Source organism: Bubalus kerabau, chromosome 2, assembly GCF_029407905.1.
Source record: "Bubalus kerabau isolate K-KA32 ecotype Philippines breed swamp buffalo chromosome 2, PCC_UOA_SB_1v2, whole genome shotgun sequence".
In the NCBI taxonomy this organism is placed as follows: Eukaryota; Metazoa; Chordata; class Mammalia; order Artiodactyla; family Bovidae; genus Bubalus; species Bubalus kerabau.
Window position 1 is genome coordinate 135843008 of NC_073625.1, and position 26511 is coordinate 135869518.

The 26511-nt window shown below is 40.1% G+C and overlaps 1 long non-coding RNA gene across 1 annotated transcript; it reads left to right on the forward strand.

Annotated features, from left to right (window-relative positions):
* The first annotated feature begins 24558 nt into the window (after positions 1 to 24558).
* On the forward strand, positions 24559 to 26224 carry LOC129643857 (uncharacterized). The gene is made up of 3 exons (XR_008710544.1): positions 24559 to 24692; positions 25007 to 25329; positions 25869 to 26224. It is a non-coding gene; the product is annotated as an uncharacterized LOC129643857 (long non-coding RNA).
* Positions 26225 to 26511: the final 287 nt, after the last annotated feature.

Below are 26511 nucleotides of genomic sequence, written 5' to 3' on the forward strand. Positions count from 1 at the left end.
GCTAAAGAACTGACAGCACTTTAATCAATTTTTTCTTTACACTATTTTCCAAAGTTTGAAACTCTGGGGTTTTAAATGTGTGTGTGTGTGTGTGTGTATACACACTTTCTTGACTATCCATGCAGCTTTAGGGGAAAGGATATAAGAAAAGAATAACATGAATATTCACTAAGCAGTTTATAAAGAGTACTACCTAGCAAGGGCAAACTGCCATTGCATCAATGCCAGGTCTCCATGCCCAGCGGGAGGTGAAGAGAGGGAGACAGGAAGGCCAGAATCCTTCATCCAGCCATTTCCCCAGGCTAGTGCCAGAGTGAGATCAGCAGTCAAGACTAATGGAGTTCTAAGGGACAGTCCCCAGATGCCTGATAGAGAAGGGGGAAATGAAGAGACAAACACCCCAAGATACCAGGATGAACAGGATATTACCTAGAGTTTCAAAGTTCCTTTCCTGGGTTGCTCTTTTGTTCTAAGGAATCCGCATCAGCAGAGTCACTGCAAACATAGATGAATCAACTAGCAGAAGGTGCCCCTTTCTTCCAGCAGACATGATCTTGACCAAAGCACACAGTACAGTGAGTGGACTGGGGTTTGTAATATACCCCCACTTGTTCCCTGACCAGGGACTCATACAGTAAGCAACCTGCACAACTTTAGGCCACAGCCCTGCACAGGAACTGGAAACAGAATCAAGCTGAGTCAGCTTCTACCTGGAAGATATTTTTGACTCTGTGCCAACAAAGTATGTTTTTGTTTAACAGATAGCACATACACACACATATCTGATATGTAACAAAGACAAAGAAATGATTTATAGAAGTCAGAGGTAAATGAATTTCCAGTTAAAAATAAAAACAGATACCCACTTCATACAGTATAGCAATAACAAATAAGATAATACACATCATGCACAGAGCACAAAGCCTGGTGTGACTCATTCTGTAAAATATTGGTTCTCTGCCATTTCCCTTGAAACTATTTAGATAAGCTGCTGTTACAGTGGTAATTTTTTAAAAATCCAAGTCTTTATTGCCCTAAATTGCAAAGCTTTCATATTTTCCCACTTAGGAACAAACTAGACTCCCTCCCTCACTATCATCCTCTCTACTAAGTACGTTTTAGAGTAGCAGGCAGCATGCCATAGACTCTGAACCCATCTGGAAGAACTGTAAATTAGTTTTGTATGATATGTTAGTACAAAACTCAAAGCCAGCTCTGACTTTACATTCTATAATAAAACTAAAATTTGGCCCATGTTTGCAAAAATTTTGCCAGCATTTGCTATGGGTCTGTGATTGTCATTAATCCATAGATATGAACCCATCTCAAAGATGAAAGATTCCAGATCTGCTGAGAGCTGAGCAAAAATCAGGCATATATCCTAAATGTCACTTTGAACACCGTCCCCCCAAAAAATGAAAAGTTGATGCACAACACTGTGCAGGAAAACTGTGCAGAGTCATATCTTTGAATGAATTTGGGTCACAGTCCTTCCTGTATGCAGTGCCATCTCTTCCAGATGAACCGCAGAAACAGATCAGTTGTTTTGAATGTTTACCATGTCTTCTGGGGCAGCCATGAGCTCTCTCCTTCCCTATGGCTTTCTAGTTTAAAAAAAAAAAAAAAATGTAAATGTGTAGAGAATTCACCTGCCATATCTTGACCATATTAAAAGGCAGGGTAAGAAGACAGCATGTACTGTTAATTTGCTCAATCCTGCCCTTGATTACCACAGTGGCACAGAGTGACGCTGTTTCTAAAACAGTCTTCATCTTCTATCCAAGGTTGTAAACCTCTCCAAACTTCTGAGCCCTGGAATTTCACAAGTAAGCAATGACCCCCAAGGTGTATGTTTATATTTTATTAAAATGTCATATAACCAGATTTTTCTGACCTGGTATAGCTTTAACTAGAGACAATTTCTAGATGATGAAATTCAAGGCAGTGACCTAACATGCGGTATTTTAAATAACAGGAAATTGTACAAATCAGAGAAATACTACCATAAAGACAAGTTTGAAAGTAATAGAGGACATTGTACAGAATATAGGTAAAATACTAGAATTAGGCAACCCAAATCAGAATGAAAATGTATACAAAATAACAGAGTACAAATATTCTAACTAGGGAAACAAAAATAGACTCTTTTAAGAACAAGGAGGGCTTCCCTGGTGGATTAGATGGTCAAGAATTCACCTACAATGTAGGAAACCTGGCTTCGATCCCTGGGCTGGGAAGATTCCCTGGAGTAGGATATGGCAACCCACTCCAGTAATCTTGCCTGGGGAAAGCCATGGACAGAGGGGCCTGGCAGGCTGCAGTCCATGGGGTCACAACAAGTTAGACACAACTGAGCGACTAACACACAAGAACACAGCAGGGGAGGGAAAGATAAGAGAAAACAAGCTAAGTTCTCTTTGGGTTCCTCTGAGACCAGATCATCGAAGGTACCGAGCAGAGAGGAAAACAAAGGACTTCCCTGGTGGTCCAGTGACTAGGACACCGGTTTCCACTGTAGGGGGCACAGGTTTGATCCCTGGTTGGAAAACTAAGATTATGCATGCTGCCTGGCTCAGCTGAAAAACAGAAAAAGAAAATTTAAAAAAAGAGAGAGAGAGAGAAGAAAACAGGACCCAAGCTTTGCTTCCATCCTTCAACTCTCACCCAAACATTGTATATTCCTGCCATCTGGTTGACTTTTAGTTCTGATGAAGGACACAAGTGTCTCTTTTCAAACTACTGCAAATCTCAAACTTCATCTGCACTCACAACCATAGGTAAAGCAGTGACCACTACTGTGATGCTTAAAAAAACAAGTTTCAAAAATAAATATATAAATAATCTTAATTAAATCTCATTGTTTGCATGTGACTCATCTGCCCTGCCATACACATTAAACCCCAAATCTAGGTCAGCTCATTGTTTTGTAATCCACAGTTTCTAGACCAGCACCTTGAGTAAACAAAATGTTTCAATATTTATTCATCTATTTTCCCCACAGCCAAATATTTTCCTAAATTCAAAATTATCATTTAGTTAAGAACAAATTGAGAGCCATTTAAAATGCAGAAGAGAACGATTTCAGCACCATTCTGTTTTCCCCTGCATGTATCTCTGCATTCATTCAGTCCACAATGAAAAAGGTATCTTGCTAAATGTGCCCAGGATACCAGAGTCAAGACAAGGTGTCTGCCCACTAGAATCTAGTTAGGGAGATAACACAGTGAGCGAATGATGGAAACAATGTTGTTTTTCATTGTTAGTAGTTTGGGCTCTAAAATGGTCTGGAAAAAGAGGGTGATGGATTCTAGATCAGGAATTGGCTTCCTTCTGCAGATCCAGGACCTTGGGGTTTCCAGGGGAGATATGATCACAGAAATGTGCTAGCTGTGTAAATGCACATGGTCTTCATGACTCAGGGATTTTATCAATTTCAAGATTGATCCCCATGCACATGGCAGATGCTCTATACTTACTGCTCAAAACAAAGGTGGGCCAAGACAGACAACTACTGAGCTATAAGCTCTTGTGAGTAAGTGATGATAGTCCGACTCTTTGCGACCTCATGAACTGTAGACTGCCAGGTTCCTCTGTCCATGGAATTCTCCAGGCAAAAACACTGAAGTGAGTAGCCATTCCCTTCTCCAGGGGATCTTCCCAACCCAGAGATTAAACCCAGGTCTCCTGCATTACAGACAGATTCTTTACCATCTGAACCATCAGGCAAGCCTCTCTGAGTAGCCTATAAAAGCAAAAATATGGATAATGACTACTTTTCTGAATAAACAATCCAGCTTCCCAGTTAGCCTTCTTGGGGTACCCTAAGAGTCAGGCAGGCCCAAGGCAATCTCACTGTACCATGTCAATTCCAAGAGAGACAGTCCACTAAAATATAGGCTAGGAGGATAGAATATTGGCTGAATTATCTCTGCACTATTCCCAAGGCCTAGACAAAGTCTGAAGCATAGCGCCCTAAAGGAAGTTTGTTAAGTGAATAAATAAATTAATGAATCAAGATAGGACCTAAAGCATGGCTCTAAAGCGAAGACATTAAACACAGACCAGAGGTCACACAAAGTATAAAGAGTCTTCTATCTTCTCTATTCAAATCGAAATTTACACCACCCACTCTTAAAAAGGAACTTGGTCCAATACAATCCTTGGTATTGACCTTTTTTCTTGGAATGAATGAGAAGAGAAATCAGAGCTCTCCTTAGAGTAGGGGAGTATGTACGATAAATTTATTTTAAAAGTATGCTCAAAGTATTGCTGGGAATACAGTAGAAAACAGGAGAATACACTTCCTTCATTTGGCCTTAGGGTTAAAGAAGGCTTCTTGGAAGTGGGGCCATTTGAGCTATTTACATTCCATGTGAACCACAAACCCTGCTCTTTAGAAGTACTTTGCTCTGGGACTTCAAGAGGATAGCAATGAGAAAGATGACTTCATACTTTCCCCTATGAAAAAAGAAAGAAAAAAAACACACAACAACAAAATTGTCACAGGCATCAGAGACTATTTCCTGATGATCTAACACTGAACTATGCATGCTAGCAGTTTACTCAGTGATTCAAGAAGAAAGAAAAAAAACTAAGAAAGGAAATATGGCAGAGAATATGGATTTGGAATTTAACTTTGCTTGTGAGTCTACTATGAAAGAATGAGAGCTACTTTTCCTTAATCTTCGTCTCAAGGGAAAAGCAAGGATTTGTAACCTAGATGTCAACCCAAGGAAGAGAGTTTCAGATGTTTAGGTTTTCAAAGTAAACAACTGAATCATTCAAGACGGGAAAAGTTCAGAAGTTTCTGAAAGACATGACTCTATCCCAGTGGACTCGATGCCCCGGCAATGTGGGGGTGCTACTGAGGTAACATGAAGCCTAGGTCTAAAACCTGGGCCCTGCAACTCAGCAGAGACTAAAGATCTTGTGGCCAAGTTTCACATGTACACTGTGCCACCAAACCTATGCTTTTCAATGAGCCACTTCAGCAGCCAGACCAGAGGCCCTTCCTCAAGTTTTCTGGAAGGTATAAGACCCTCAAAGTACTCAAATGACCAAAAGAAGTTGCAGGGCAAAAACAGATGAGATTAAATTCTCAACATCCTTGCTGGGTCAGGAGGGAACACAGCCAAATTTATTTGAACATGAAGAAATACAATACTTCCTGCTCCCAGAGTTGAGAAGCCAATTCATACTCATTTTATATGTTTGACCAAGGTTCAGAAACAAAATCAACCTTTTAAAAAACAAAACCAAGCTCCTAGATCTTTGTAAATGAGTGGCAGGACTTCACATTTTGCAGAGCACCCATATTTACCTCAGACACAGCCAGTCAACTGGAAAACCAGCCAAGCCTGATAAGTTTACCCAGTTCCTAACCTTTCCAGACCCTGGAAGAATGTCTGTCTCAAGCAGTTTCAGTTACTGGCCTGAGATGACCCAAGGACTTCCTCCCACTAATAACCATTTGAAAAGAAGGGGGCAAAAATCCACATGCTGAAATGCCCTCCTTGGCCAATCTCCCATTTAACTGTACAAATAGGAACAGAGTAGCTAATGTTTAAATGGAACTAATGTTACCTGTCAGTGTTAAAACTCATGTTTTGTGTTTTGTTTTTTCCAAAGACTATATTAACACTGTCTATAGGTAGCAAGAGCTCAATAGTTTCATTTCACTTTTCTAGATAGCAGGCATTCATTGGTTCTTGAATGTTTGATGTCAGGCAGAATTTCTGGCTTACTGTGTTTGATAGAAAGAAAAGAACTCTGGATCAAAACAGAAGGGGAATTGCAAAATGAATTCCAATGAAACATGAGCAAGGAAGTACATCTAAGTAGGTTTTGTTATGACTTAGCATTCAAGGGATAGGGAAAAAAATAAAAAGCAAGTATCCAATGGTTAGATGAAGACTTTTCAGCTCTTCTGTCCTGTGGTCAATCTGCCAAATGCTTTTTTTCCTTCTCTAATCCCATTTTTTAATATCTCATAATTCAAACCTGATTGATCACTTAGTCACATCAGCCTAAACTCACAGACCAATTAAAACAGAATACTTATGGTAGAGAATCAGGCTTTCAGAGAGCCATCAGCTGCTAGGTTCTAAACATTCCACTAGTCTCATTTCAAGGGCTATGATCCTCCAGGCATGGTTTGATTTTTCAAAGGGGACACATTGCTACTCAGAAGGACTTCTCAGGACACTGTGGGGAAAAAAAGGAGTAAAAACCAGAACAATCTGACAAAAATAGAATGCCTTGTCACCCAAACCCTGAGGCAACTCACACATATGGTGCCGTATTTTAAACATGAAGAAATAGACACTGTCTTACCCGCCTGGTGCTATTAGGATAGCAACTTCAAGAGAGCACATCCTTCCTGGTAAATGTCTGTGGAGCAGTGTTGTGCTAAGGGAGGCTCTTAGGAGATTGCTGGCAAGGCTGCACGGGGCAGTGGTGTAGGTTCTGTGGGGCATCCCCTGAGGGGCCGGGCAGGGGGCTGAGATGGTGCTCAAGGCACAATGTACCCCGACGAGAGGCTCAATTAGCCTGTAGGAAGGGGACCTTTCCCTACTTGGTCCACAGAAGAGCCACATATCTGCAGTTTGTCTAGAGGGGATGCATTTCCTTATCTGCAAAAAGGCACTGTATGTGCTAACAGCTTGGGAGCTAGGTAAGAAATGGGATGGATAATGATATATCGTCCAAAAACCTGACAATGCTGAGACGAGAGGAACCATCACTTTTAGGTTATTATTATTCAGTCATTCAGTCATGTCTGACTCTGCAACCCCATAGACTGCAGCATGCCAGGCTTCCCTGTCCTTCACTGTCTCCCGAAGTTTGCTCAAAATCATGTCCATTGAGTCCATGATGCCATCCAACCATCTCATCCTTTGTCACCCCCTTCTCCTCCTACCCTCCATCTTTTTTAGCATCAGGGTCTTTTCCAATGAGTTGGCCCTTCTCATCAGATGGCCAAAGTATTGGAGCTTCAACTTCAGCATCAGTCCTTCCAATGAATATTCAGAGTTGATTTCCTTTAGGATTAACTGGTTTGATCTCCTTGCTATACAAGGAACTCTTCAAGAGTCTTCTCCAGCACTACAGTTCAAATCTCTTGTTCACTTTAGCTCCTAAAGCCCCATCCATCTGCAACCCTGGGATATTGGAGCTTTTGGAAAAAGCCAAGCAGAGATTTGATGCCAGCTCTAGGTTTCCTTCAGGAGAGGGTAGGAGTACAGAGAAGAGGGGGAAGGGCTGACATGTTTCATGTCTAAACTTTATGACGTTTGAGGGCAGGAACTGTGTCTTATTCACTATTGTATTCTTAGTACCGTGCATGCAACAAACCTGTGTGGAAGGAATGCACTCAAAGCCATTTTATTTTATCTTGCTTGTGTTTTCAGTAACAGAGAGATGGTTAAACCTATCTGTATTTATTTATTTTTTAATATCCACAAAATTCAATCCTATGTTAATCTGGGAAATAAGGCACCTATGTGAACATTTTTTCAAATCTTTTAAAGGATCATAGGACCTTAGCGCTAAAAGTGTCTTAGTCTAATCTGCTTAGTTGCAATAAAGGCAGCAGTGGTCTAGAGAGTTGAAGTGGCTTGTCATTGATTTCAAAACCAGTTGGAGGCAAAGCCAGAACTGGAGCTCAGAACAATAGATCCCCAAACCCAAAGTCTTTCTCCAAGATCTCTTGCCCTGAGACTAAGAGATTAGGCACATATAAGCCTCTAACATGAGTGTTGTCTGCTGTGTTAGGCAGTCAGCCTCCCGCGCTGAGAAGGTCGCACCTTTGCAAGCACCACCCCCATTTCCCTAGTGCTGACTCTGCCACTACACAATCAGCTGTATGTTTGTGTACTCTACACACTCCTGGACTCAAAAGTGAGTAATCAGATAGCAATCTTAAAACATTTACATAAATGGGCCCCAAAGAAAATACCTACTAGTCTGTCACTTTCAATTTCTTTGTGAAATGAGCCATGGAACTTTGAAAAACGATCAACACTGCAGAGCACGTAAATGTGTCATACACCATCGTTTAACATTGGAAGGGCTAGGTCAGAGCAGTAATAAACTGGGAAGCCCCATGGAGTCATAGGAAAGTGGTCTGGTTTTGCAAACATCGTGCATCACAGACACTGAGGAGACCCACCATAAGGTAGCCAGGATGAAACAAAAGTCATTTCTTTCTTGGGCAAAGTATTCCAGTGACTGCCGTAGAACAAGGTGGAAATTGTTCCTAAAGAATGCTGGATTCCAGACAACCAGGGAATAACATTTTAAAGGGTAACTTTGTCTAGGGAGGAAGTACAGATTTTCTGACCTCCATTTCTAATAACTGGAATGGCACGTGTGTCTGGTAACTCAAAAGGGAAGACCATTATAATAGATGGAACATTTTAGTCAAATAATTACAAGCCATCCCTTACTCAGGCAAAGGAACCAACTGGTTGGGTGTGGTAGGAAAGTGAAAATTCAGAATCTCAATCACATGGGGTCACACAGGCATTTTTGGCACAACATGAACTTGAAAAATATAATAAAGAAAAAATCTACACCAGGCAACAGATTTATGGGCTGAAAATGTCCCTTTGCCCTTAAAAAGACTTCTGGAAATAGATTTTCATTATATTTTGGACAACATAATGTTCTATCTTTTGTATCTAGGAAGTTCAAACTAGATGAACCAGCTATGAAAGAAAATAACTGTCATATCTTTATGTCTCTTGTTTCTATGCAATATTTTCTCAACTGAGAATATTTCATGCCTGGTATTAATTACCATTTCATTTCTATTGAGTGCCAGTGTTAAAAGATGCTGCATTGAAGACATGATGAAAACTAACTAAATTGGCAAAATGGAGTTGAGGGTAGGTGGTTATTCAAGGAGCTTGTGCAGCTTTCTAAAACTTGAAGCTTTTCCATAGCAGGGTTCTATACATAAAAAATTTTTATAAATGTCTAAGATTATGGAAGAGAAAAGAAGGGAAGGACCTGAAAGAAAACCTTGTAAACAGCTGTCTAGAACTGAGTTGATATGGTTTAAACTCTAAACCATACCATCCAGCTTAAAATAATCAAGAATGTTTAGGGAGGGGTACTAACAAATTATTCTTTAAAGATAAAGTTGGTTCCCCATTTGAGCAACAAAATATAGTAGTGTTGGACTATAACCAAAAATACAAAATGTATAATCATGTATACATACTGATATTAAATTTTAAAATATTAAATAGTGAATGAATGGAGGAAAATAGACCAATCTCCCTTGCACAAGAATTTCAAATAATTTCCATAGATACTTTACCCTTAAGGAGGCTGAGCATAATTCCTCATTCACTCCTTAAGTATGAGTTGTGCACAGTAACTTCTTTCCAAAGGAAGGAAGAGTATATACTGTGAAAGAAGGGAGGTTGGGGTGGGAAGAAAAACTTAACAGTGGAGAGATCTGGCAAACACTACCTCCATCAGTTAATTAAAGCGAACACCAGTGATAAGTCACATTCACACCATGGACCCTTGATAAGATGTAATAAGTACAGTGTATTATTTCCCTGTGTGTTTTTCTTGTTTGTTTTGTTTTTATTTTTGCACAAAACTCATAACCTAGTCTACTCATGAGGAAAACAAATACATCCGAATTGAGGGATATTCTACAAAATCCCTCGTAGGAATTTCCAAAAGGGTCAGGATCTTCAAAAACGAGAAGAGCTTTAAAAACAAAAACAAAACTGTCACAGTCAAAGGAGCCTACAGAAACATGATTTCTGAACATAATGTGGTGTCCTGGATGGGATTCTGGAATGGGAGAATGACATTAAGAAAAAACCAAGGTCACAGTATGGACTTTAGTTAAAAGTAACATATCAACATGGGTTCAAGTATGCCATAGTAATGTCATTCTAACAACAGGGGAAACTGGGCCATGGAAACTCCCTGGACCATATTTCTGTTTTTTCTGTATTTTTCTAAAATAACTCTAAAATAAACATTCATTTAAAAAAATAAAACGGAAGTTGGTTTTGGCAAAAAGGACAATAGAAGAGGTGAGGAAATAGAAGTTAATAGTCAAAAAGTAGGAGCTCTCAACCCAGTGGAGCCTGATGTGTCAGCGTTAGAAAAACACAAAGTCAAAATTCACCTCTGAATGCCAAGGAGAACTGTTTGAAACAATGCATTAAGAAAAGTGGGGAGGTATTCATAAGCACAATGAACACCTTGCCTGAACAGGAGCAAAAAAATAAGCCGCTTGTGGGAAGGCAAACAGGCCAGGGTCACAGACGCGTCTTACGTAGCATCTAAAATGAGATAAAGCACCCGATGAGAGGAAAGTGTTAAGCAAACATGGCCCGAGTTAGCCACAAGAACTCCTATGTTATGTGTTCTCCCTAGTGTTTCTAATTATGAGGAAGAGTTAAATTCTTTCTACAAAAATATCACATTGATATTTTTTGTCACTTTTACAAAGGTTTTGATGTCTCGATACAGACAGGAACTGCTTCTCACTACTTTGAATTTTGCCTCGTAGGAAAGAACCTGAAAACAACATCTTGCAACACTGGATCTGACCAGCCTTCCATTTCAGCAGCAGGTTCTCAATTTGGAAGGACTGAATCATCCATTTCTCACCTTTCTCACCAGCCAAGTATTTTTAACTTACTGTCAGCTATGGAGTGAACATAGTCTATAAGAGAAAAGATAGCCCATTTTTCACTTTTCCACTTTTGGCTGCTGAATCCAAGAATGCATCACAGCAAAAAGGAGGGTCTTTTATGTAAAAATAATATTGGTTTAACATTTTTTTTCCATTTTGTTAAGTACCTAAAATGAGTCCCTGCTACTGACAGGACCCACTTCTTACCTAGAGGCAGCTTTTCTGCACTCTCTGAAGTACAGAAACTGTGGGCAGCAGCCTTGAGCTCCCCAGTGGCCAGGGTAGGAAGGTCATGGGGATGCATCCAGTTCCCCATACCAGAAGGACCTGACCTGGAAGTTGAGCCTCTGTGGACCTGTTCTCCTTGACCTCCAGGTTCTGGAATGGGAAAGAGACAAATCTTGAAGTGTTGCTCAAGAGCCACTGGACACACTGATGGTCAGAAACTCAACTTCATGAAAACACTTAATTTCAACATCTAAAAGAAACAGTTGAGGTTCTATTAGATTCTTAGGTTTCATTGAGAAAATGAAAGTAGGGAGAGGCCAAAAAAAGCAAAACTTTGAATAAGAAGAGAGCAGCATTTTCTCATCATCTGTTTAAGCAAATAAAATGGCAATTAAAAACATTTACGCACGGCTTTTGTTTCTCATTTTGTCTGTTTGCATGACAGATAAAGAATAAAGAATAGATTTCATGGTCAGGGACAGAAAGGCATATGGCAATGACTGGGTGTTGCAGAATGATGAAATTCAGTTCTATTTGGTGCAATGAAGAACAGAGGAATAGATTATACCTTGGAACAGAAAGGCCAGGAGAAATATCAGAGCCAAAGAAGACAATGATGAACAGAGAGGCATGCTGAGCACATACTCCATGCCCAAAAGTGTGGGCACAAAGAAGATGAGGGAATTTAAGATGAAAAAAATTTACCTATAAAAGGTGACCAGAGTGAGGTGCTATAGGTGGGGAGGCTTAAAGACAAGTGTTTGGGTAAAAGCCTGCATAGTCCACGCAGAAGGAAATAGTGAAAATGTTTGAAGAAAAGCCCAAAGTATCTGGTTTGTCCTCAGTCTTTCAAGACATACTGGATAGACAAGTCAAACTCAAGTCCATTAAAAAGTAAATAACATAGCAAACACTTCTATAGCAACTGCTCTATACCAGACACATGTAAAATATTAACTCAATAATCCTGTGAGGCAGGGACTTAGTTGTCCTACTTTACAAATGCAGAAACTGAGACACGACGGGGTCAGGTGACTTACCCGCAGTTACACAGGTGATCACAACTCCCATCAGACAAAAGCTGCCTGCCACCTGCAAAGAACATGCATCCTCACCTTAGAACTGTGTTGCCATCTAAAATAATTGCTTCAAAGTGAACTGTTTGGAACCACTGTATTTCTCTTACATTTTTTTCACTCAGTGGTGCTACAAACATCTACTGAATGCACTCTATGCATCAAGCACTGTTACAGGTTTTAGGGGTAAGAAACAAAATATCCATGCCTTTCTGAGCATATGCTTTAGTGAGGGACAACAGGTAAATTAATATCCATGAGAATTATATAGTATATTATATGGAAATGAGTATAGCAGAGTCACGCTTCCCTGGTGGCTCAGTGGTAAAGAATCCACCTGCCAATGCAGGAGAGGTGGGTTTGATCCCTTGCTCAGGAAGATCCCCTGGAGAAAGAAATTGCAACCCAGTTCAGTATTCTTGCCTGGAAAATCCCATGAACAGAGGAGTCTGGCCAGCTACCATCCACGGTATCACAAAAGAGTCAAACACAACTTAGCAACTAAACCACAATAATCCCAGGCAGAGGGATCAGCAAGCGTGAGTACCCTCAGGTCAAAATGGCACAAGATGTCCAGGGGGATTCTGTAGCCAGAGTACATTTATCTCTGGTTAAGTCCCTAGGCCAAGCTTTAAAGTGTCTTTTACTCCATAAAAACGTGAAATACAAGTGGTCTTTAAACTACATGTACTTCACACACTGTTCTCCAGAAGGATTTCCTTCACATATCATTCTTCCAGAAGTAACTTGAAGGCCACCAGCTCCTCCCAGAGTCTTCTTTTATCTCTTGCTAGAAGTGGTGCATGCCTTTTCCAAATCCCTTATGTGATGTGCCATTTCCCACCTTGCTTCTGATTAGAGTTGCCTTTCTATCTTTTCCTCTCTTTAAATAATACATTCACTGAGGGCAGGAAATGGACCTGGTTAACTGTTTCATTCTCTAGAGTTTAGCCTTGCTCAGAATTAGAATTCAACAAACATTTGAGAAGGTTTGACTGTGTTCAGTTCAGTTCAGTCGCTCAGTCATGTCCGACTCTTTGCAACCCCATGAATTGCAGCACACCAGGCCTCCTTGTCCATTACCAACTCCCGGAGTTCACCCAAACTCATGTCCATCGAGTTGGTGATCCCATCCAGCCATCTCATCCTCTGTCGTCCCCTTCCCCTCCTGCCTCCAATCCCTCCCAGCATCAGGGTCTTTTCCATAGAGTCAACTCTTCACATGAGGTGGCCAAAGTATTGGAATTTCAGCTTTAGCATCAGTCCTTCCAAAGAACACCCAGGACTGATCTCCTTTAGAATGGACTGGTTGGATCTCCTTGTAGTCCAAGGGACTCTCAAGAGTCCTCTCCAACACCACAGTTCAAAAGCATCAGTTCTTTGGTGCTCAGCTTTCTTCACAGTCCAACTCTCATATCCATGCATGACCACAGGAAAAACCATAGCCTTGATTAGACGAACCTTGGTTGGCAAAATAATGTCTCTGCTTTTGAATATGCTATCTAGGTTGGTCATAACTTTCCTTCCAAGGAGTAAATGTCTTTTAATTTCATGGCTGCAATCACCATCTGCAGTGATTTTGGAGCCCCCAAAAATAAAATCTGACACTGTTTCTACTAATTCCCATGTATTTTCCATGAAGTGATGGGCCCAGATGCCATGATCTTAGTTTTCTGAATGTTGAGCTTTAAGCCAACTTTTTCACTCTCCTCTTTCACTTTCATCAAGAGGCTTTTTAGTTCCTCTTCACTTTCTGCCATAAGGGTGGTGTCATCTGCATATCTGAGGTTATTGATATTTCTCCTGGCAATCTTGATTCCAGCTTGTGCTTCTTCCAGCCCAGCATTTCTCATGATGTACTCTGCATATAAGTTAAATAAGCAGGGTGACAATATGTTGTCACTCTGTGCTTTCCATCAAATTAAGCTCCAAATTAGAATATCATTAATTTCACATCTGTATTTTATTATAATGATGGAAACATATTGTTAACCATACTTTCTTGAATTTTTAATATTCACAAAGGTTTTTACCAAACTACTGCAACTCATCAACAAAGTTACAAGCTAATATTTTAAGCTTCAATGATCTTAAAGAGTAACACATCTTTCCCACACAACCATAAAAGAAAAAGATTAGTTTCAACAACCTTGTTGTAAATAAATAAAAATGGCGGACTACAAAATATCTTTGCTTATGTAATCAAAAAAAGAATAACATACTTAAATATCTCAAGTAGATAAAACATGTAAAAACTAGACCAAATTTTCTTTTTCTTTATTTTTTTTTTTTTTTGTCTAATTTGGCATTGACTAGTGGCTTATGCCGTACTACTTCCTGACTGAAAAATCAATTACACAAGATGTCTTTTTGTAAGGAAATGCAAAAATCTGACATAGGGTTGTTACAATACTATAGCTAATAAGTCACCATCAAACTGCTTTCAAAAACTGAGATATAGAGAAAAATGTAAGAAGAGTGCTACAGAATTTAAAAGAATTTGCACTGAATTTCTCTTTATTCCTCTGGTGTAGAAAGTAGCCTAAAATGTCATATAACAACAACAACAAAAAGAGTCATATAACCAATCTGAAGTTGACCAAGCAGACATTTCAGTTCCATGATTATTATTACTTTTAAGAGTAAGAAATAATGAGGGAAATCATGAGAGAAAAATGCCTCTTTATTTGGGGAAAACAACCTTCTTATTTGGGATTGTTTCCCCCTTTTGTGCTTTCTCTCTGTGAGGTGATTTGGGTGACACTAGGCTGGGGTCCATGGCCTCTGTAGAGGAGATGCCTTTGGGGAAGCTGGCCCCTGGCTCGAGGAAGGCTATTCCATAGACCCCAATCTAATCTCCAGTTGGACAGCAGATGACCACTGCTGATGCTTGGACTGGACAGCCCAGTGCCCACACAGGACTCCGTCTTATTGCAGAGGGACTGAGAGGGGAAAGCAGAGGCAGAGTTCTAGACATTAGACCCTAGAAACTGCTCAGTCCCAAGGAAACATAATTTAACACTCTGGGCAATCCTGGGTTTCAAAATATGAGCCTCTCTAAGTAGAAATTATTTCCCCCTTTCCCCTTCCCTCTTCCTAACCCATAATTGTCTTTCCTTCCAAATCATAATAGCATCACTTCCTTAATTGTCTTGGATACAATTTTTTTCCCAAAGCCAAAGCTAGTTGTCATTCTCACCATCCACAATAAGAATGTTCAGAGTACCTACCACATGACTCACTGCTAAATTTGGAAGATTTATGCTGAGCAAGACAAATATGGTCCTTGTATTCATTAAGGATAGAAGGAAAAAATGAGTGCCCAGAAGTATAGGGAGCAATAACCTTTGATCAACTTGATACAAGAATGTTTCACACAATGAAAGGTATTTGTAAGCACTGATAGAAAATGAAGTCCTTAGGGCTATGTCAGAATCACATGGGGAGGCCTATCAAGCTCCGCCACCAACAGTCACCACCACCCCCCCACCTCTACCCCAATTCCAGTGCTAACCACCTTTCCAGGTCCTCTCCTACCCAAGATAATGGCAACATTTGTACATTTCTTCTCAGAATCCTTTCTTCCACCCTCCCACCCCATCCCAGTAGTCTATAGTGGGTAAGCGGGGCTGCATTGGGAAAATAGGGTACTTTTTTCCAAAGTTCATTCATGAAATTAGCAGAGGCAGGCACCCAAGGCAAACAAATAAACAAACAAAACTTCTGGAGATTCTGAAGATTTATCTTTGACTATCAAAAGTCAAATCCTGTAAGACTCAGAACAAGCATTTATAAAATGGGAAAACTTCAGCAGGGAACTGGACAGCCAAAGAGCAGTATTGGGACCACTTGGGGAAGAGCTAAAAGTCTGAGGGGCTCATGTACCAGAGGACCTGAAGACTCTCTGGGCACACTACCCTCTCTCTGGATTGACATTTGGGGACCACAGTTGTGTCCACACCAGAAGTCACAGGTGAGAGCAGGGATCTCAGAACAGAAGAGGCTTTGAGATTTCCTGGCTTCCCACAATGTGTTTCAGACACTTAGCTCACAGAAAAGCCCTGTGTCCAACATGGACTGTAAGATTCCCAGGGCTGAAGGGAGAAAACACACGGCAGACCCCCCGGTCAGTCCCCAAAGTAATGTCTTCCACAGGGCAGTACATGGAAAACAGCCGGGAGTTTCAGAGGAGGGACACCCCACCCCCACACTACCAAAAAATGAGTTATAGAAGTGGCTGAGGGAGGTGACGACTCATGGTTCTGGGGCAAAGGATACAGACGGCATAAACCCGGCATTTGTTACAAATGAAATATCCGTAACAAATTCTACTAGAGTCACTGATAGGAGAGTTAGAAACTAAATAGTGTTTGTATCCACACCAGAAGAGGCAACATCACATCTAAGTTCACTGCATTTGCCACAAGGAGTTTGTAGAGCGTAGTTCTGTGGGAGACCAAAGAGCAAATGGAAGGAGACTCCACTTAGAGGACCAGAGCCATCAGAGGAAGACAGAAAACCTGATGACCTTTCTCCTATGCCATAATAATCTGCCAGCGACTAAGGGAAAGCAGAAGGAAAGGGAGGAAAATTCTGATTAGACTGAATCTTAAACCAAAAGAAACAAAGATTTAAACTTGAAGGGAATGTTGTCGAAGTGACAACAGAAAGTTTTCAATTAAAAGCAGAGTAAGAGACTCCAGGGTAAATTTCAGATATAAAGAAAAGTTTTGGCTTTGCATATTCAAGCTTGTGGACTTATAACACTCACATCTTTTTTGGGGAGTGTAGCACCAAAGAACAGATACTCCCCCAACAAATTTATTAACAGCACATGGCAGGATCAGAGACACACCATAAATCTAAATTATCTTCTTTCTCAACACTGGAAAAATCATGGTAAACTTATAAACAAAGTTAGTAATGGGCAACCAACTGAAGATCATATTAAGAAACTATAGTGATTAATTAATTCCGCCAAAGACCACTGCATGGTTTTTCTCATTGCAACATTTTGTTACAAATGAATAATCCAGAGCAATTTCTAACAGAGTTACTAAAAGGAGAGTTAGAAACTAATTAATAATTGTGTCTACTCCAGAAGAGGCACTATCACATGTCAACTCACTGGACTGGCCCTGGGGAAGCATATAGACACAGTGCTTAGAGCATGAGCTCTGGAGTCAGGGATGTGACTTCTAATTCCAACTCTGCACTGATACACACAATAACATGTGTGAATCCCAAATGCATCAACTACAACAAGTGAAAAAAGTCAAATACAAAAGACTATATACCATGTGTGCTAAGTCACTTCAGTCGTGTGCAACTCTGTGACCCTATGGACTGTAGCCCTCCAGAGTCCTCTGTCCATGGGTTCTCCAGGCAAGAATACTGCAATGGGTATTATTCCATGACCTTCTCCAGCGGATCTTCCCAACCCAAAGATCAAACCCACATCTCTTACATCTCCTGCATTAGCAGGTAGATTCTTTACCACTAGCACCACCTGGTAAGCCCTATATACTGTGTGATTATTCCATATAAATGACATTTTGGAAAAGGCAAGTTTATAAGAGCAAAACAGATCAGTGGTTGCTAGACCTGAATGCAAGAGTACGGGTTGACTAGAAAGGGTCTGGAGAATTTGCAGCGGAGATGAGAAAATTCTATATCCACAAGTCACTTGTCATTTGTCAAAAGTCATATAAATGTATGTCAAAGAAAGTGGAGTCATGTACGGATTTGAGAGTTGGACCATAAGGAAATCTGAATGCCAAAGAATTGATTCTTTTGAATTGTGATGCTGGAGAAGACTATTGAGAGTCCCTTGGACAGCAAGGAGATCAAACCATCAATCCTAAAAGAAATGAACCCCGAATATTCACTGGAAGGACTGATGCTGAAGCTAACTTCTAATACTTTGGCCACCTGATGTGAAAAGCCAACTCAGTGAAAAAGACCCTGATGCTGCCAAAGAGGTCAGGAGGAGAAGGGGTTGACAGAGGATAAGATGGTTGGATGGCACCACCAACTTAATGTAAGTGAGTCTGAGCAAGCTCCAGGAGATAGTGAAGGACAGGGAAGCCTGGCATGCTGCAGTCCGTGGGATCACAAAGAGTTGGACATGACTTAACCACTGAACAATAACAAAGAGAGTGAATTTTACTGGATGTAAATTTAAAAATAGATGCTTTCTTTAAAAATAAAAAAATCCCCATTTTTCCATTAAATGGCTCTTGCCCCAGTTACCAAATCTTTTTGTGCTTCAGTTCCTTTACTTCAAAAGATTAATAGAAGCACCTTCTACACAGGAGAACTATGAGGATTAATTGAGGTAGTATGAATAAAATATTGAGTTAGCCAAAAAAGTTTGTTCAGGTTTTAGATCTCTGGAAAAAACCAAAACGAACTTCTTGGCCAACTCAGTACTTAAGAGTCTGTCACATTGGAAAGCCTTGGTAAACAATCATCATCATCATCTTCACCATCACTATCAACACCCTGATCTGCACTGGGTCTAGTAGATTCTGTGATGCTCTGCTAAGACCCCTCTTCAACCATGCACCAACAAGTCCCCTAGGTGCTGAGAATATTGGCTGCTATACCCTCAAGCTGCCTTCCTCACTGGACATTGTCCTCCAGTACAGGCCTATCAGCCAGTCATCAGCTACTGGTGGTCCCCAGGTGTAATCTTGGGTTGATGTACCAACCCCCCTTCTTAAAAGTTGGGACAATTCTGAAGGGCCATCTCAACTCCAGAACTTTCAGTAGGATTGACTTTGGCCTCAAATGCAACCACATGGTGGGTCAAACACTGCTCAGCTGTGACATCTTCTTCACAGTCAGTAAAGAAAATAAGTGTACAGACTCTGGAGCCAGACCGCCTGGGTTCATTTCCTGACTTGGCTATCGCCATGAGACCTTGGAAGTCACTTACCTCCTCTGTGGCTAGGTTTCCTCAGGGGTTCTGGCAAGGATAAAATGAGCTAATGCATATAGCAGCACTTTGAACAGTACCTGGCACATAGCAAACACTGAATTAACTGATGTTATTACCCAGCTCCCAAGGATCCAGCCCTCATCTGAATGTCTGTGACCTTCACTGTCTGATCATTTTCTCTTAGCTTATTTCAAAACATTACTTATAGATTTTTTTTTCTTTTTTGTGTGCTTTTTTGCTTTTAAAATTTATTTTAATTGGACGATAATTACTTCACAATATTGTGACAGTTTTTGCCATACATGTTATTTACATTGTTAATCCAAATCCATGTTTTATGTTGTTTCATCTCAACTAAAAATATTAGTCCTATATTTTTCAGTTCACAAGATGGGAATTCAGAGAAATGATATGATTTGCCTAAGACCACACAGTCAGACAGTGTGACACCAATTTTTCCTCAGAATGTGGGTTTTTCAGATTATACCTCACTAGTTATATAAGCAGCTGTTGTAAAACCTGCTCCATTATATATATTTAAGTGTATGTGCTATGTAAAATACAGATCTCAATGAGGAGACAGTCATTATGTAAAAGTTGAAAAATATTAAAGCATGATTGTTCAACAGCCTCTCCCAAATACTGCAAAGCCTATTACATTTCCAACAAACCATTGGTTGTCTGGTCTCTGAATATTTTCAGTGACAAGGAGCTCATACTTCCAGAGACAGCTTGGTTTTGTGATGCTCTCTCCATTGGTAGGGAGCTATCTATATTAAGCTGCTTTGACTAACTACTACTTTGCTTCATTGGGTTTAGCTTTGCCTCAGGAGCCACACCAAGTAAAATAAATCCTTCATCCATGTACTACCCCTCCAAATACTTGAAAACAGTTATGATAGTCCCATTCTTGTTTTCAAGCTCAATAATGAAGATTATCTTTCCCCAACCCTCCCACCACAAAGTTTTCAGCCACCTTTCCATCCCATGCATGTTCCTCTGGACACACTCCAGTTTTCCAACATCCTGAAATATAATGCCTGAATCCAAACATAGATTCCTATCTCTGAATTGAGCAAGTCAGAAAAAAAAAAAAAAAAAACAACACTAAAACCCACATCGATATAAATACTATGCTTTCATCAATTCAGCCAAGAAATCCTACTATTTTTTGGAAGTCATGTCATCCTGGGGACTCATGTAGAATTTACTTTCAGTTAGACTCACCAATGTTCATTCCAAATCTCTTTCCTGTTCCCACTCTATCCTATCACTGTGCTATTTCATTGTGATCATCCACATAAAATTTTTCTGGTTAGATGTAACTCATGATTTCAATATGCCAGGAACATTTTGTTAACTAATCTTCATGTTAATATTTTACATGTTAATATTAACTTCGTCCCAGAAGCCTGCCATTGAGGCAAAACATTTATGAAAACAATGGCCTGCAAATAATGGCAATAACAGAGACCTCCCCCAAGCACGCTATTGGCAATTTATGCCTCCTTGAGGTTCTGTGCTACAAATCTCACTCAGCACTATGATCCAATCTATATCCCTCCATGTTGTTCTCAGAAATGGCCATGAGAGACTTAATCAGATGCTGGCCAAAATCTTAGCGTGCGACATCTATGTCATTCCTGTAATTTCCTGATCTACCAACTCTCTTCTGTTGTCTTGCAAATATTTCCAGCTCAAAGAAAAAATGTATTGAATATTATGCTAAAGTGCAAACAATAACCTTTGGGTGAAATTCACAAAATTTTCTGAAGACTGGCCCTGAGGACTGTGAACTACCCAGAGAGAAAACACAGCCTGTGCACAGGGATTAATGAGAACAGGACACATTTGAAAAACTAAAACAAATTCATATGTTAGAAGGGAAAAGTTACAAGAGAAGAGAGAAGAGGTTTGAGGATGGAAGGAGAGAAGAAGGGCCAGATCTTGTAAGTCAGGTTAGGAATTTGGACTGTATCCTGAGGGTAATGGGGAGCCACTGATTGATGTTAACATGAGGGTGACATGATTGAATTTACATTTTACAAAGATCACAGGTGAAGCTGTTCTGGGGACCTCTGGTTTCTCAGAGAAGTAGGAACAGTCAACAAGGCAAGGAGCCTGTAGCTCCATCACTGAGCTAATCAGGAAACCCAAAGGAGGGTTAGCTTCTTCTTGGAGGAGGCACGCTTCCTCTGTGCTCATATAATTATCTAGACTCATCACTCCCACAGAGTGAGGCTGTGCGTGTGTGTGTGTGTGTGTGTGTGTGTGTGTGTGTGTGTGATGGGAGAAGGACGGGAATAGGGGGTGGCTTACATCACAATATTCGAGCATCCTTGCATGTCACTGCAGCGTTAAATTCTTACTGTCACTGAAGGTTCTTCCAGCTCAGCAAGCCAGGTTGCTAAGAGTTGCAAGGTTCAGAGAGCTTAATTCATAAGCTGCAAAGTATACAAGCACCAACTACCAATATTGAAAGAACCAAGGAAGTGACAAAGGGTTGACAGATACTTGATTAAAATGTCATTTTTACCAAGCATCCTGCTGTCAAAAAACTGTAACAGATGATTAGATGGTAAATTCAGAATTCCTTATGTCACTTGTTAAGAAAAGTCATCCATAACTTGCAAACAAGGACAAGAGGATAAGTGCACATTGTTTCAAAGTCACACTGAAATGGTGTTTAACAAGCCTTTTTGGTCTGGGATTACTTAATTTTCTAAAATAATCTAGCATGGCAAGATGTTGATATTTAAAATCTAAATTAAAGGCCTAGGTTCTATGAAGTTACATGTTACTTTGTAGCCCTGTTTCTGGTCCAGAAGCAATAATTTCTGTCTGAGAGGAAAATAACCTCAAATGTTACAGTTTCTTGTACTGTTGATGACTCACAGTTTAATTCTAATGCAGCAGTCTAACTTAACATTCCCTTATTACATTGCCTACAAACAACAGCTCCTCACAAGCTCTTTGAAGCAGCTTTATGATTTTACTGTCTTTCTCATTAGTTAATGAGCTAGATAATATCTTTAGCATGTGATCATTCTATATTTGCATGAAAGTCATGTTTTAATTTTTTGGAAATTATACTTTGACATTCTGAGCACCAAACATTTTAGTTGAATTCTTCACTGAACCTAGTTTCACTGCTGGATTTTAAATCTGATTGTTGGGGGTGACCTTTTTTTCACTATGGGTCTTTGCTCTATTTTCTTCATTTTGAAATAGTAATTTCAAGTAAACTAATATTGGGTAGACTTTTACATCTTCATTTCTGTCATCTAAGAAAAGACACAACTTATTCAAGAGAGTATTTATACCTGGGGGCAGAAGGAAAGTAAATACATATCTTTTCTTTTTGACCACTTTCTTTCTTCATTTTTTTACTGCTAAAAATTTTCCCAAGGCAAAAAAATATATATTTTATAGAAATGTCTTCGAAGTTGTGAGAAAATTCTTATCCATTTGAATGAATGGTATATACATTAAAACTGACTCAAAATGCCCCTTTTTGCTTTATCATTGTGGCAGGGTCTGCAGTCATCCTTATTAGTTAGTCCTACAGAGTTCTTATGCTTAGGGGTTTCCACCTGATACAATAAATATGCATGAAAGCAGGTGCTGCTACAAGACTATTCACTCAGTGTTGGTTTTTTACAGATACATGAAAAACAGTAAGAAAAATAAAAGACTGAATTATGGAAAATCTTCTCAAAATCTACCAGCTGAAAGAATCCAAACCCTTTGCTTCATTTCCTGAGGAGATTATGCTGTCCAATTAAAATAAAGTGTGGTATATGTATTTATGACCACCACCTGAATTTTCCATGTACTCTGAGCCTGCTGTTTCTCCTCCATGTAAAAAACCATTTATCCCCCAACCACCATATAAAAATTATAGAGAGGAAATGAGCAACCCTGGTTTGGTACCATTATGCCAATTTACAGTTAAATTGCTCTTTTTGTCTAACGTCCTTTAGAATCACTTGGTCTTCTTAAAGCCCGTTATTTGGGTTCATATGGCTTTTACAAAATATAATATTGCTTTTAATAACCCAGATTTGCAATGATTTTGATTGTTAGCATAAATTTCATCTCCTTTGATGCCGGAAGCATGTCTTGCTTCAAAACCATTCAGCCAATAAATTTTATGCTGTTCTGTTTCTGGCTTTTACTGGACCTGACAACTTGAATTACTACCATCAATGTACATTATGACACCAAGTATGGTTCTCAAACATGGGTACACAGAGGTTGCCTGTTAATACTGCAGCGAGAACCTTTTTTTAATTACACTAGTCTCTGAAAATACCTCTGATGGATACTGCTAAGCCAAAGAGCCTCCCACAGCTGTAGTGCTAGTCAAATCCAGGGTGGATGTTTGTCAGCAGCTGTCTGAGTTCCCGTGACAGCACCCACGGATGGCTTGCCAGGCTGGAGCAATGCTTTCAGTAGCAGCAGATGGGAGGCATGGAGGGGGCTGGGCTCCACAAATCCCTGAGTCTGAATCAGCCCATGGAGAGTACCCTACCCAGTGCACCACCCCCCACAGCACAAGGGCTAAGCTGGTAATGGAGAGAAGAGACTGAAAAGAGACTGACTGCCTGGCAATTAGTAAATGAGCTGTCCGAAAATCATTTGTATTGCAAGGAGAAACAGTTTTCCTTCCTCTTGATTTTCTGTTTTCATTTATTTACTTAATTACTTAAGCCCCACCTCATTTCAAAAATGATAGGGGGAGGCTTGGCGTGATTTAAACAGAGCTCCACGAAACATGCACCCAGGAAACAATTTGCTCCTCACTGTTCCAGGTCTGTTTTTAGCTTCCAAACAATTAAGCAGGAGCCCCATAAGCTCTCCCAGACTGCGCCTGCACCCACAGCAACCATCAATTGGCAGTTAGGGGGAGGGAGAATGAAGAGAAAGTGAGTTAACCTTTTCCACACCCCAGACAACAGCTTCATTTCAAAGAAGATCCAGGAAGAGCTAAAAGAGGTAGAGACTCCACAGTCCTTCCAAATTTACCCTTCTTCCTTGTGACTCCTGCCCTCTCTGTTCATCTGGAAGGAAAGACTGAGGACCAGGCTTCTCTCTAGAGCACCTTATCATTCTTACTAAGTTAATTAAGGGAGAGGCAGAAGGTGTGGTCAAAGCAAGCATCATATCCAGCTGCATACATTTAAGGCACTGGTTGGAAGGGGTTAATTATTTCCTGTGGATGAACCTAAAGGGAGCAAATTGCCTGCTCAGAGAGCACAGAGTACAATGCACAAATAGAAGGTCATTTGGGTCAATAACTATCATGAGTCTAAGAGGAAGGTGGGTGAAGGGAGAGCTATTCTGAAGCTATAGAAGAGATGATCTCAGTATTCAGCCAGTGTTAATTAAGACTCCTCTGTGATAGGAGCACAGAACACAAACATGGCCATTAATAAGGTGTGGTCCCTGCCTGTGAAGCACTCACCATCTAGTAGATTCCAGTGGAACTGCCTTTAACTTGGGGTTGTTTTCTAGAGCCAGCGTCTACAACAAAAACTGAAACGAAAATGCTATGCGAAATTTCATTTGAAAAAAAAAATCATTTAAGAAAGAGCTGGGTTTTCCTCCAGTGTTAGAAATGATTATTCTTTGGCTTCTTAGTGAAGCAATTCACAGTCCTGTATTCAGGTTTGTAATATGTGGAAAAGTAAATATTAAACACTAGATTCTTTTATAGCACAGAGAGACAACCAACAACAAAAGCCCAAGAAACTCAATCAGCTAACATAGGGTGAGATTCATGTATCCCAATGTAAACCCACTCCCCATTTTAACAGATACACATTTTTCCAGTAGGGTTGTCACTATTGCTTTCCCTTTTTCTTCTCCTTTTGGTCTGCTCTCTCCCCCCACCTTCTTCCCATCACCTCCTCAAAATGCATAAGTTAAACCCATATAAGATAACTATTCTGGACCTCACTTTAAACAATGTGAGAAGTGCTAAGGCAGGATAAAAGTTGAACCAAAATGTTGTAAAAGATGGTTTTAATGGCATATCAAGGTGTTAACCCACTCTGGCTTAATGAACTCTCCTTCATTCCAAAGGAGCCCTGTGACTGAGAATGACCCAGAATCTTCCTACCTTATACATCACCTGGAAGACTGCCAACGCCTTAGTGAGGAGTCCAGCCCATCCTCTCCATCACCATGTATGTGGTAGCCCACAGGATCACCACCACTGTGTGCTGGGAATTCCAGCATAATGAGTATTCAGTTATTATAATGCCATATTTAGAAAAAAAATCATATGTTAATTTTTAAAATCATTTTTGGCATAATTCCAAGATGTAGATGCTTTTGATCTTTATTTTAAAATCTACAGTTCTATTAAAACCTCCAAGGAGCTAGTAGGAAATTCTGCCTGAAGGGTAAGAGAAATCTTCACAGAACAGACAATCTGTGAGCTCAGCCTTGAAGGAATGGGTTGGGGAGGATTCTAGGTGGGCAGAGAAGGATATCATTACTGGAGACAGAAAGACTGGAAGAAAAGTGCAGAGATAGTCTTCTTAATTAAAGAAGTACAATCACAAAGTCAAAGAAACCGGCCTTGACCATTCTCTTATCTCCACTTTGTCCCCACTTTGCTTGTCCCTCATCCCTCTTGTCACCTGCCAGAGGCACATGTCTGCATTCCATGGCCCTTCCATTCAAGAGAAGCCCAAATTTCACAGTTCCTACTATCTCATCATCCTGGTTCAGCTAGCAAACAGTAAAACCATGAACCTAGCTATTCAGCTAAGGTGTTAAAATTAATGCCCTCACTTCTTCCATCAAAGTGTACTCAATTTGCTGCCAAGTTAATCTTTTCCCTGTCCATAGCCCATAGCACTCTGAAACCCTAATACTACGCTTAGGCTTATAATATACCTATTCATAATGTGCTGCCCTTGTTTGTCTCTCCTACCAGGTACAACTTCCTTTTGGCAACAACGATGTATTCAGCTGAGCTGAATCAGCCTTTTCACAGATGGACTCTTTCTGTGGGAAAGTAGAGAATAATGAGGCGATGCATTGTTTTTATTAAGTGATGACATGATGAAAATATTGGCTTCAGAAACACACTCTTTCATTAACTTTGTTCTGTCCATGTTTTGAATATCCTCTATTTTCATTTTCAGAGCTGTGTCCTGGTTAAAAATAGAAAGGTTTACAACTTCAAGTATAGAACTTGTTCAAACAACTTGCCTCCACTTTGTAAAGCCTGGTTCTCTAATTCATTTTATTGTTGGCAAAAACTGACAAAAATGATTGTATTAAAAAATCCAGAAGTTTCTTTTGACATCGAGCTGTCTTTACAATACCACATTGTAAAGACGTAAGTGAAAATCAATTTAGAACAAATGGATTAATTTTTCCTTTATAAAAACATAAAGGGAGGTGGTCCTAAGATGGCAGAGGAAAAAGATGGGGAGACCACTTTCTCCCCCACAAATTCATTGAAAGATCATTTGAACGCTGAGCATATACCACAAAACAACTTCTGAATGCTGGCAGAGGACACCAAGCACCCAGAAAGGCAGCCCATTTTCTTCGAAAGGAGGTAGGACAAA